The 14,156-nt window shown below is 36.4% G+C and overlaps 1 pseudogene; it reads right to left on the reverse strand.

The window, feature by feature from the left end:
* Window positions 1–10,380: 10,380 nt before the first annotated feature.
* Window positions 10,381–11,751, reverse strand: LOC128587566 (keratin, type I cytoskeletal 18-like; annotated as a pseudogene).
* Window positions 11,752–14,156: the final 2,405 nt, after the last annotated feature.

Below are 14,156 nucleotides of genomic sequence, written 5' to 3' on the forward strand. Positions count from 1 at the left end.
ATACGGTTTTTAATAGATCCTCCATGTTTAGTTCATCTGCTATGAAACAGCGTGATTACAATAGGTTGGATAACCTGTCACTCTTCTAGAAGAATGGAGTAGTGAGGAACAATTGTCATGATGTTACAGTGACATTCTTTTTTGTCTAGCCCATTGTCCAGTTGTATTTCAATTGCAGACATATTTTCTAAATTAAATGTATTTTTAATATGATAAGGAGTCCTTACCTTCAGGCATGCTTTTTGTGCCATCACTTCAGTAATTTGAATCACTCACTCACGTTCAAGAAAGCACCATGAACATAACAAGTCCTTATCCAAGTCCTGGGTATTTTGTTCACCTAGTTTACTGCCTTACCATCTGCCCTTCACTTCTGGAGGACTTTCAATAAAGCAGGAGCCAAACTAAATGCAGATACCCCACTGCTATCTATTTAACTTTCATTAAGTGAGTTGGTGCAGTGCTCAGGCTCTTTCTCAAAACCAGCCCACATCTAAGAGTATTTACATAAGACTCTTTGCATTATATTCCAACCTCTGCAACACTAGTATTAACTACTGACATCTGCCAACTCTGACTGGTAAGTGCTTTACAGTATCAATTCATCCCAAGCAAAAAGCATTTCTGAGTGCTGCAGTGCTCTTGTTAATGCCAATAAGAAGTATCAAGGCTCATATGACACCTAGCAGAAATTAGTACCCACATTCAAAGAAAAGTCTTTGTTATTTCCCAGAGTATTATGTGGACTTTATTGAGATGACTGCATCTGACACCTGCTGTAATATAAAATGCAGCTATAATTAGCCAACTGATGCTCACTGCAGTTTAGGTCGAATCCCTTCTGTGGGAATTATGCTTTAAAATATTCAGAACTCCAAGTGGCTCTCATTACATTTAATTTTAACTTAGAATTAGGTGGTCTAGAAAAAAAATTTAGGATTGTAATAGCCCCCTGCTGAATGCCACACAGCAACATGAAAACCCATAGGGTTTTTTTCCCTTCTTAAAAAAAAAAAAAATGAGAACAGCAGACTACACTACAGCCTTCAATTGAAGTCTGGCTTTGCTTAATTGTACTTTTTGCACTCATCAGTCTCTCCTCTTCAGAGCAAGCTACAAAAATTGCCTGAATAGCCAAAGAAAAGTTTCCCACAGTCACTGGCCACAGAAAAACACTATTGTCCTTCCTCACAGTTTGATGGACAACATTTCTATAAATGGGTAGCCAGGCTGTCAATGGTACCCTTGCTGAAAAGGCAAAAGAAGAGAACAGATTCTGCCAATATCTGACAAAGCATGTTAACACATAATCAGGCATTCACTAGTCAGGCAGCTGCCCCTGGGACCTTCATCACACAGGTGCCTTTAAGCCATTTCCTATTCACAGATAAAGGAAACAAGCAGGAGATACCTGGGAAAGGAGCAGTCTATTATGGCACACCAAACGTCCATCTTCCAGGCTATGTGGGCAAAAGTGGAAAGAGGAGAAAGAAATCTGTAGTCTCAACTAAGAAATCATAAAACAGAAAAACAGAACCTTTAAGTTAAGCTGTGGTTCTTACCCTTTCTTTTTCTCTATCTTTATTTTTGGTGGTGGGGGGTGGTTGTGTGAATTTTTGTCTGCTTGTATGACATAGCAGCATTTATGTCTAATGACAAAGGCCACATTTTCCTCAGTGGCTTAAAAATGAACTTACCCAAAGGCCCCTTCATACACTAAGGCTGAGATAAATACTTATCTGTTTGCTTTGTCACCTTAAGCCACTTTTTTCTACACACACACACACACACACACACACACACAGTCTCTCTCCATTTCAAGATCTGTGATCAGTAATCCAAAGTGGTAATGGAGTGGCTGATACTCTGGTGAAGCAGACACTCTGGACCATCCCTCAAGGAACCACCAAAATAAATACTTCAGAAAAATGATTATCATTTTTGATTTCTTCAAAAGTGCTCAGACTAAGAACATTATTTCCACCCTGTGGACATCTACCCAGTCAGACCTCGATACATTGGCTCATTAAACTTTAATGATTACTACCTTAAAGTTGTTACATCAGAATTTCTATTTTATTTCTTCATTTTTATTTTACTTATTACCATACAGTCAGCTCTCCTGTATTTAAAGTGTGGAGCAGAGATGAGGAAAGAACCAGGAATGCAATTTTGGAAGGTGATGAAATCCTCAGGGACCTCACATTGGCTAAAACATAGCTCTAGGGATACAACTGGAAGATTAACACACTCAAAACCACAACTTTTACTCTAAAAGGCCAGGTATTATAAAACAACTATGGAATAACAAAATCAACCAGTGGCAAGAGTTAAAGTAGTGCCTTTTCAACTAGCTTTGTACATAAGCAATACTTACCTTTTATAGCTTCCTCATCTGTAAAATAGGAGTGCAGTGCTCAACATAAGCAGTTTTTGGAAGTAGTCCCTGTTTCTGCTCTTAGGTAGGAACAAAAAAATCTACTAAGTGGAACAAAACTAGTGAAGGGTCATAAACATCTTAGAAATATAACACTGCATTCTCTAACTTGAACTTTATTTTCTTATTTCTTCTTTTTATTTATTTCTTCAGTAAAATACAAATAAAATTATGAGGTTGACTTTAGTTAATAGTTAATAAACTAGGATTAATTTTATAATCCTTACAAATTTAAAGATATTAAGAACCTTTATTAAATTCAATTCAATAATATTTAGAAATTACCTATACACAAGCATTGCCATTTCTGCTAGTATGCCCATTATGTGCTAGATACTTTATAAATGTCTTACCCTCATAATGACCATCTGAAACAAGTACAACTATTATCCTTATTATTTTATAGGTAGGAAACTGAGGAAAGTGCAGAGTTTAAATTTGGACACAGGTCTGTCATCTTCTAAAGACCATACTCGTCCTATGAAACCCTGGTTCATATTTTAGTTGACAGAACAAAATAAATTTTTATTCAATATTTTTCATGACTCAAAAACATAATATACTCTTTTATATGTATATTTTCTATTTTATGATATACGTATATTTTTATTGTTATAAAATCAATTAAATCAACCTCTTGTCTTCAGGTAGTATAGTCAAAACTTTTTGGGATAGTTGAATTAGGGTTTTGTTTTTCTTAACTATTTTGAAGTAAAGAGTTTTCTATCAGTGACCAAAATTACACTGGAAAATTTTCACTCAACAACTACTTTCACACTATCTCCACAACCAGATTAAAGTTCCTTAAAATCTAAAAGAAATCCTATCTTCAGCTTTCTCAACAATTCTTTGTAATAAAAATACAATCTCTTCGAAATTTCTTCTTTAGTTATATCCTATAAAATTCCTACAACTTAAAAACAGTTTGTATTCTGGCTTTGGTTGAATTCAGAGTTTGTCACTGTTGCCCACCAAATCTAATCTTTTCTAAAAATTCAAACTTTTTAGTCTCATATTCAAGTTCATAGAAAACTTGATCTGATCTGATGTGCTACTTCAACTCTAATCTTACCCTTTCTTCCACCTGAGCAAATCTCATCCCTGCTTCTTCCTTGCTCATTCCCATTTCTGGACTCATAGTTACTGTATTTCTTACTAGAAATACCCTCACTCCTTCCATCAATCTAAACCTAATATTTCATGTTCATGTTCACTCCACTTAACAATAATCTTGCACTTAATTTCAGCTGTCCTCATCATTTTATTATGTGGCCTATTACCATTCACTTGACTGATATGGGCTAACCTCATCCTCCAATTTATTTGTGGAACCTAGACCTATTTTCTTCACCAAATTATAGCCTCCTCTGTGGTAAAAGAAAGCCCATGAATGTATAAACAAATGAATAATAAAACCATTGATCCTAATGCTTTGTGTAATATTCTTTCACATTTAATCCATGAAGAAGGTTATCATCCATTGATATCCTTCCAGACTTCTACAACTAGAAAAGGAAGGAATTCACACTTAAATCTGACCAATTAAGAATGATTTACAACAGTTGTCTCTAATCTTTTCTAGGTGGCTCTGAAAATCACGAGCGCACTTAATATTTCTGGCTTTTCTCCTTCTAGGCACATGAGGGGATTACCTTTCTTGAAATTAATGTGGTCCTATGATTTGCTTTAATCAATTAATGTAATCAGAAGCAAGAAATATCCCTTCTAGGGAAAATTGTACGCTTTTGCCATTTTGCTTTTTCCTTGCCACAGTAATTGTGCAAGGATAAAGGTAGAACCTCTTCTGAGCCAGGGTCCTTAAATGACGGGAACATAACATTGAACTCATGATGGATGTGCAATAGGAGTAAAGAACAACTTTGTTTTAAGCTACTAAGGTTTGTTACTGCAACATAGCCTAGCCTAGGCTGACTATGAATCAAGATGGGATTCACTGTGCCAATATACGAGAAGTTGATCTAGAAGTTTATTAGCTGAGGCAGTTTATTTCTTAAACTGATGGGTGAAGAATCAAAAACAACAAAATCTTCAAACATCAAATTGTTCACAATTACTTTTTTTGCCCTTTTGGTATCTATCATCCCTTTATACTGAGAACTTTATTTTGAAATTTTATACTGATCGCAGATTCCAATAAAAATTTAACCACCAAAAATCTTAGTGGTGGATTTCTATAACTTTTATGTATAATATTTCTGATAGAATATTAAAATATCATTTGTGTTCTCATAGGTGCAGATGCAAAATCATATCTTTATTTTTTTACTTTCTTTCATTGCTGTTATGTTGAGGAAATTAAGGAAAGAAGTCACAGATATGTCTTTATAATCTATTTAAGAGTTGCTTTTACCTAGTTTTGACACACATATGTGTTGTATATATTTGTGTTTGTTTCAAAGAAGAAACATATCTAAAGTTTCAAATATTAAATATGAGAACCTGAGTATATTTACTTTGTTTTTACTTTTATTCTTTTTATATATCAATATGCCAACAGACACATTCCCCCATGACTACATTCTTCACCATGTACAAGTACTACATAGTTATGAATAATGAGATGATTAAAAAACATAATGAAAGAATGGCACAACTAGTTATATTTATTTCTCATTCTTGAGGACTCATTGCTATATTTCCTGTTCCATATTAAGTTTGAGAGCTTCTGAGAAGTATTCTTAGAATTCCAATCTTTTGGAAAGAATAATGATTCAATTAGAATTTTTTTAATGATGATGCTTGCTTTATGATAATGATCTTACATGGCTAAGATGTTGCACTTACATTGCACTTAGACGTAGCACTTCATTTTAGTAAATTCCAAGAACCATTCATGACTTTATTATTGTACCTGATTTTTACAAGTTCTTTATCTAAGAACCTCTTCATTCTTAGTTGAAATGGGAAAGCTATTTGAGAGAGTAGTGATACCAGTACCAGCTGAAAAAATATATCAAAATGAGAAATATCGGAACCATTTGCAACTAATCCAGAAATCCTCATTTGCAGCCTTAAGTAGTTCATCTTAGAACTGATTCAGAAACCAGTGTTTCAGAGGTCCCTTGTAATTCTCTTGAGGTTTCACTGGAGAAATTGAATCTTTAGCAACACATCATATGATACACATATTAAGGCATTAGCTTTCTCCCACAATAGGAGGAGAGAACTAAGATGATATCACCATCACCATTTCTAACAATGTCTTGCTAGCTAACTAAAAACTGGAACTAGCCCAATTTCTTGTGTTTCTACTCCTTTGCATGACAGGGCATGAAAAGAAATGGCCTTGAAAATTAATTGTTCATTAGAGTTACTAGACACAAATATTTATTTTGTAAAACTATATTTTTTCTTTTTCCATCTTCATATGCTATTTAATTTATCAACAGTCATTCAACCAATATTCATTGAACCCCAACTATGTTAGGGAAATAAAACCCATGGCATTGCATCGAAACAGAAGTCAGGTGCTATGGTTTGAATATCCCCTCAAAAATTCATGTTAAAATTTAACATGGCAATAGTATTAAGAGGTAGGACCTTTAAGAAGTGATTAGGCATTCTTGCAAGATTATGTTAGTTATTTCAGGAGAGGATTAGTTATCTCAGGAGCGGATTCCTGATAAAAAGGATGCATTCATCCCCCTTCCTATTTGCTCTGGCTCTCACATTTGATGGGATGAAGCAGCAAGTCACCAGATGCAAAGCAGATGCTAGCACCTTGCCTTTGGACTTCCCAGACTCCAGAACCATGATCCAAATACATTTCTTTTCTTTACAAATTACCTAGTCAGTGGTTTTCTGTTATCGCAATACAAAACACAGTAAGATAGCAGGTTAAGGTATATTTGATAGAAGCAGCACAGAAAGTGCTAACTCTTTCAATCAAGGTTCCAATTATGGGGGTCAGAGAAAGCTTAGTGGGAAAGGTAAGTTTCAATGTGAGCCTTAAAAAATAGGTGAGAGTTCAGTTAGCGTAAAAGAGAGTAATAAAACAGGTAAAAAGTAGGAGGAAAGTTTAGGAAGCAAGGAAATGAGCATACTGTAGTAGTTGCTGACCATTTAGGAAAAACAGAAGTATGGAAATATTTAGGATAGAGTTTGACAGGTTAAAAAATAAAAGAAAAAAAGAAGTATAGAAATAGGGTGTTTATAGTCAGCAGTGTATAATAGAGTGTTAGTTGTTAATGCTAGTGAGAAACATAAATCAACTTCACAGAGGAAGAAGAAAAGGATGGTATGAGGAGTTTAGCTTGGCCATTACAAACACCTCTTCCTTTAAGAGACAAACTATCTTACTTTACCAACAAAGAACATCTGAGGTCACAATATGTATTAAGTACTTCCTTACTTCATCGTTCCTCTACCTAAAGCACACCAACCCTCTAGATCTACCTTTGTATTAATAAATATTTGCATTATAACGTTTATCAAACATCTATTACATGCCAGGAATGGTTCTGGGTGTGGTGGGTACAAAGATCAATCAGCTACATCACGACTAGCATACTTTTGCCTAGGATAGTGCCTAGCATATAGTTAATAATCCACAAAAGTTTGCTGCTTTAAGGTAAAGGAAAAATGAAAAACCACACACTAGTTATGGGTGAATTTCTCAGTAGAGTGGTTATTGTCTGGTGAGAATGGAAATGGTAAGTGAATTAGATGTGTGAGCAGAGAGATATCTGAAGCACCTGCTAAGGCAAGGGTGCTGGGGAAGAAACGAGAGATCAATATGTAGACTGACAAGCGGCAATGAGAACCCAGTCGGCGAAAGATAGATTGATTTTGTAGCAGGCCAGGCATACACACAGTGGTATGACTTTCTCTAAGAACACTATTTTAACAAAATTCTCTATAGTATAGGATAAGGACCAAAGGAAATACATAGGGAGGATGGTGATTAAAGGTGAGAATTGGCTTGAAGAAAAGCTAGGGATTTAATAAATGCAAAGTAGAGTCTTACATTTTGCTGAAGCCCTTTGTTGGGCCCTTTGCAAGTGCTCTCTCCCCCAAATAACTTGGTGTAACATGATAATTTATTTTATATTCTTTTTTTTTTTTTTTTTCTGAAACAGAGTCTTACTATGTTGCCCTTGGTAGAGTGCCATGGAGTCACAGCTCACAGCAACCTCAAACTCTTGGGCTTAAGTGATTCTCTTGCCTCACCCTCCCAAGTAGCTGGGACTACAGGCACCCACCACAATGCCAGGCTATTTTTTATTGCTGTTGTTATTATTGTTTAGCTGGCCCGGGCTAGGTTCGAACCCACCAGCCTCAGTGTATGTGGCTGGTGCCGTAACCACTGTGCTATGGGCACAGAGCCCTATTTTATATTCTTAACCCACAAAAATAAATTACTGCCAAAAATAAAAGAAATAAATTACTACCTTCTAACCTGTCCTAGTCTAAAATAACATTTCAACATGACTTCTGAAATAGTTGTAGCATCAGTAAACCTTTTTTAGAACTATCTTATGTCAGACTGCTTGTGACAAACTTCTATCCTAAACTTTCATAAAACTATATGATTAAATCCAAAATGGTTTTAAACTAATATTAAAGTATTAAATAATATTTACTTTTTCTGTTGTGAGATTTTAGAAATTCCATGTTAAAAACACTATAAACTCTTTTGTAATAAGTGAGACCTTTTTAGAGGACACTAAATCTACGCAGATTAAAGAGCCTCCACTGATTTAGCTGCTGTCATCTTTGTCTATGTTGTTTGCCATCTAGTCCGAATTTATGTATTCCATGTGTCTGCATATTGGAAATGACCATAAGATAAAATGGCAAAATAGCATTAGCCATTCAGAAATGATGTGATTGAATACATCATGATTCTAAAACTCTTTATGGTGGAATTAGTATGTTTTATTTTAACCAATTTTCTGACACCTGGATTTTCCTGAGGTTAGAGACATTCCCAGTTTTAGATGGAAAGAAACTTACTGACTTTGTTCTTAATTCCTCTCTCTTAGGAATCCAGGTAGGGGGTCAATATGAGCTGTTAGGTAGTCACTAGGAAAACACTATTCGAAAGGATAAGAACTCAAACTCTGCACGCATTTAGAGCATATCCATATTTTCCTTTGGAAATTCTAAAATTCCCAGGACAGAACTGGACTCACACCAAACACTCAAATACTTGGGTGACTAGACTCCATACAACCCAAGGGTGAATCTGTATCTGACTTGTTTACAGCAGAATCTCCATTGCTTACCAAAGCATCAGACACATAATGATGAGGAGGAAGGAAACCAAAAGATCAAGAATAGTTAACTTCAGTCTAAGTGACAAACATTCTTTTAGACAGTGTATTTTGAAAGGGTCAGGCACTGAAAAAAACATCTGCACTTCAACAACAGTCTTAATAATAAATAGCATATATTATTAAACACAGAATTTTTGAAACTGCTCGCATTAAAAAAATTTAGAAAATTACATTCAAATTATAGGTAATTTACATATGAAATTACTTGTAGTTAACATGTTTCTTAATAGGCATACATTTGTTTGTGCCCATGATGCAACTAACTCACCTTTTTGAGAAAGTTGCTATAAAGCTATATTTTAAATTTCAATAGTTTTTCTTTTCCTTTTTTTGCAGGGGGCAGGAGGATGATGATGTGCCTAGTTGTAAGAAAAAAAGGTAAGACCAGCTTAAAAAGTTTTATATATTAATATCACTGCAATAGTTCAAAATAACAAAGCAGATAATACAGTTAATATCTTCAGGGAGATTTTCCAAGTGTTTTGGAAACCATTTGTATTGACAAAAATAAATTAGATGAAATTGACTGAAAAGAGAGCTCTCCATATGAGTTCAAAAGATGGATTGTATTACTCTTCAGTTATTGATAATAACAATAATTTACCTTAGTATTTCAGTTTATAGTTTATAGCATGCTTTCACATACCCTATCTCAATTGGTTCTAACAACACGTAAGTTTAAGTCATGCAGCTAATAATAATCCATTGACTTTTTTCTATTTCCTTGATTATTCAAGCAATTCATAGTTATTTTAGAAAATTTAAATACAGGGAAATATACAGGAAAATATAATTCTAAACCAATCACAGTTAACATTTCCTTTCAGTCTTTTTTGAGTTAACAGTCTATTTACAGTTTATTATTCCTTTTCTTTTGACATAACAAGCATTTTCCCATTTTGTTTGCATCTTCAAATGTCATTTACAAAACGGTATAAATTTTTAAACATGTATAAGTAGAAAGATATTTTGGAGATCTTTATGCTCAAAGCATTTTTGTATGTTTCGGAATACTTTCTTAGGCTAAATTACAAGATTATATTCACCAAATACTAGAGTCAACCATGAGACCAGAAAATGATTCTATTTTTGCCTCTCTTAGAAATCTATAAAAAAAATTCCTTCCATGTTTTTTAAATATTAAAGACATAAACTCTCAAATCACAGTTTTTATTCTCTCTTTTCCTTAAATTCTCTGGTAAACAAAGAAAATATTTAGTTGTTATCTTGGTCTAAAAAGATATTTAAAGAGCATCATCAATTTTTATTATCACTCTCTTTTCAAAATAATGCTATTTTATTCAATCTTTCTCCACTAAAATTTCTTTTTGTTTTTAATTATTATGGGTACATAATAGTTGTATACCTTTATAGGGTACATTTGATGTTTTGGTATGGGCCTACAATGTGAATTTATGAAATCAGGCTAATTGGGGCATCCATTGGCTCAGGCATTTAACAATTCTTTGTGTAAGGAACATTCCAATTTCACTTTTTTAGTTATTTTAAAGTATATCCTAACTTATTATTGATTATAATCACTTTGATGTGCTATCAAATACTGTTTTCTATATTTTTGCACACTTTTTTTTCCCAGTGACCTCTGATGTCTTTATTGGCATAAGGGCACACTGCTCTACTGCCTCAGTGTCTCAGAACTTTGGTGTTGTTGATCTCAGACACCACTTTGCCATCCATTATCCTGCGGGTGGTGGTCTTTTGGATAGTTTGCATGGAGTTGCTACTGTCCAGGGCATCACCAAGGTTGAAGTCCTCCCCGTCTTCCAGCAGGTGGCGGTAGGTAGAGATCTCAGCCTCTAGCTTGACCTTGATGTTCAGCAGTGCCTTGTACTCCTGGGCCTGGCACTGCCCCTCTGTCCGGGACTGGGCCAGCTCTGACTCCAAATGCAGCAGGACCCCACTGAGTTACTCCATCTGCCTGGCGTAGTGGGCCTCCACCTCCCTCAGGCTGTCCAACAACCTGGACTGCTGATTTCTCATGGAGTCCAGTTCCATCTCCAAGGACTGTACTGTACGCGTCAGCTCTGTGAGCATTGTCTTAGCAACTCCGACCTCAGCAAACTGTGAGGTGACCACTAAGGTGCTCTCCTCAATCTGCAGGGTGGGTATGGTCTGTCAGGCCCCTCTCCCCTCCACCTGCCTCCCTCCTGCATCCTGGCAGTGTCTCTTCCCCTCACTCACCTGCTGGGACCAGGTCTTGGCCAGCTCTTCTTGGTGCTTCTGAGCCAGCTCCTCATACTGGGCCCCCATGTCTGCCATAATCTTGCTCAGGTCCCTGGATTTGGGAGTCAACCAGTCAACCCAGACCTGCCAATCTGGGCTTGTAGGACTTTTCCTCCTCGTGGTTTTCTTCATGAAGAGCAGCCCCTCCTTGAGTGCCTCGATCTCTGACTCCAGCTGCAGTCCAGTGATATTGGTGTCATCAATGACCTTGCGGAGCCCATGGATGTCGCTCTCCACAGATTGGCGCATGGCCAGTTCTGTCTCATACTTGACTCTAAAGTCATCAGCAGCAAGACGGGCATTGTCAATCTGCAGAACGATACGGGCATTGTCCACAGAATTTGCAAAGATCTGAGCCCTCAGGTCCTCAATGGTCTTGCAGTAATGAGCCCAGTCTCTGACCTGGGCCCCTTCTTCTCCAGGTGTTCTCAGATTTTGCTCTCCAGCCTCCGATTATCAGTCTCCAGGTTCCTCACTCTGTCCAGGTCGGAGGCCAGGCGGTCGTTTATTTCTTGCATGGTCTCCTTCTCGGTCTGGATGCCCCCTATTCCTGCTAGACCCCCAGCCATCCCTGTGGCCAGATCCCGGGACTCCCAGCTGCTCCGGAAGCTGGTGGAGTGGGACACGGAGATCTGGGAGCCAAAGCCCCTGGCGCCTGCATAGATGCTGGCTGCAGCTGCTGGGTGGCCGGACACTGTAGCTGGACGCCTGGACTGAGCCCAGGGACCGGTAATTGCTGGAGAAAGTGGTGGAACGAGTAGTGAAGGACATGATGCCTGAAGAGGAGAGAACAAAACTGGGGCCCATTTTTGCACACTTTAACCTTCCCCACTTTATCCCCCCCACTTCCCACTACCCTTCCAAGCCTCTGGTAACTGTTATTCTACTGTCTATTTCCATGAGATCAATTGTTTCTAATATTTAGCTTCCACATGAGTGAAAACATGTGAGATTTGTCTTTTTGTGCTTGGCCAATTTCACTTATTGTTCTCCATTTCCACCCGTTTTGTTACAAATGGTAAGTTTTCATTCCTTTTTGTGGCTATGTAATATTCCATTGTGTCTATGTACCACTATTTCTTTTCTTTTGGGGGGGGCATCCCCCTACTCCTTTGAGCCACAGGTGCTGCCCCTGTACCACTATTTCTTTATCCATTAATTTGCTGATAGATTTTGTTAATTCCAAATCTTGGCTATCGTGACTAGTGCTGCAATAAACCTAGGAGTGCAGATATATCCTCAATATACCATATTCCCATACTTTGGATATATACCCAGCAGTGGGATTGCTGGCCCATATGATAGTTTTCAGTTTTTTGAGGAACCTCCATACTGTTTTCCTTAGGAGTTGCATTAACATACATTCCTACCAATAATGTATGAGGGTTCTCCTTTCTCCACATTCTCACCAATGTTCATTATTATCTGTCTTTTTGATAAAAGCCATTTTAACTGAGGTAAGACACTATCTCATTATAGCTTTAATTTGCATTTCACTGATGACAAATGATGTTGAACATTTTTTCATATACTTGTTGGCAATTTGTATGTCTTCTGTTGAGAAATGTCTATTCAGATCCTTTGCCCATTTTTAATTGGATTATTTGAGTTTTTGTCCTCTCAACTTGTTGGGAGCAACACGTTATAGTCCACTTATTAATTCCTTATTAGGCACATGGTGCATATATATTTAGAATTGTTATATACTCTTGCTGAATTGACACTTTTATCATAACATGACAAAATTCTTTACAGTTTTTGTCTTGAAATATATTTTATCTGATAGAAATATAGTTTCTCCTGCTCTTTTCTTTGGTTTCCATTGCATGAATTATCTTTTTCCATCTTTTAGTTTTAGTCTGTGTGTCTTTATAGGTAAAGTGTGTTTCTTGTAGGCAACATATAGACTAAACAGAGAGTTTAGTCCTTTCTCATTCAATACTATTAATAGATAAGCAGGGAAGCATTTATTATTGCCATGTCGTTATTTGCTTTCTGGTTGTTTTGTGGCCCATCCTCCCTTCCTTCCTTCCATCTTCCTTTATGTAAAGGTGATTTTTTCTGTACTGTGATCTAATTTCATGCTTTTTATTTGTGTATGTGTTGTAGGGATTTTTTTTTTTAATTTGAAGTTTCCACAAGGCTTGGAAAAAACATTTTATAAGCAATTACATAAAACACATGACAACTTAACTCTGGTTACTAACAAATAAGCCAAATGAAATCTAACAGAAATTCTATCCTTTGATTCCACTCCCTTTTAAATTCTTTGTTGTTTCCATCCAAATCTTCTTATTCTATATCTCAAAAAGTTATTTTTGATACATTTGTCTTTTAATCTTCCTACTCCTGACACAAGGGGTTTATACACTTCAATTACAGCAATATTCTGTATTTGTATCCTTACTGTTACCAGTTAATCTTCAGAAGATTTCTTATTGTTTATTAAAGTCCTTTTCTTTCAGTTTGAAGAACTTCTTTTAGTATTTTTTGTAGAACAGGTCTGGTGTTGATGAAATCTCTCAGATTTGTTTGGGAAAGTCTGTCTCTCTCATGTCTGAAAGACATTTTTACAGATTACAATATTCTAGGATTGAGGTTTTTTTCCTTCAGCACTTTGAATATGTCATGCCACTCTCTCTTGGCATGTTAGATTTCTGCTGAGAATCTGACAGGTATATGGAAGGTCCTGTATATGTTAATTTCTTTTGTTCTTGTTGTCTTTAGGACCTTTTCTTAACCCAGGACTTTTGAGAGATTATTAAGTGCCTCCAAGTAAACTTGCTTAGGCTAAATCTGTTTGGTTTTCTATGACCTTCTTATACATGAATATTGATACCTTTTTCTAGGTTTAGGAAGTTCTCTGTTATTTCTTAGAGTAAATTTTCTACCCCAGTATCTCTACCTTCCCTTGAAGGCCAATAACTCATAGATTTGCTTCATTTCTATTTTCTCTTCTCACTCTGTATTTTCTTTTCTTTTCTTTTTTTTTTTTTTTATTGTTGGGGATTCATTAGGGTACAATAAGCCAGGTTACACTGATTGCAATTGTTAGGTAAAGTCCCTCTTGCAATCATGTCTTGCCCCCACAAAGTGTGACACACACCAAGGCCCCACCCCCCTCCCTAAATGGCTTATCTTCAAGCTCACTAATTCTTTCTCCCTCTTGGTCAATT

This window comes from Nycticebus coucang, chromosome 6 (genome assembly GCF_027406575.1).
Source record: "Nycticebus coucang isolate mNycCou1 chromosome 6, mNycCou1.pri, whole genome shotgun sequence".
NCBI lineage: Eukaryota > Metazoa > Chordata > Mammalia > Primates > Lorisidae > Nycticebus > Nycticebus coucang.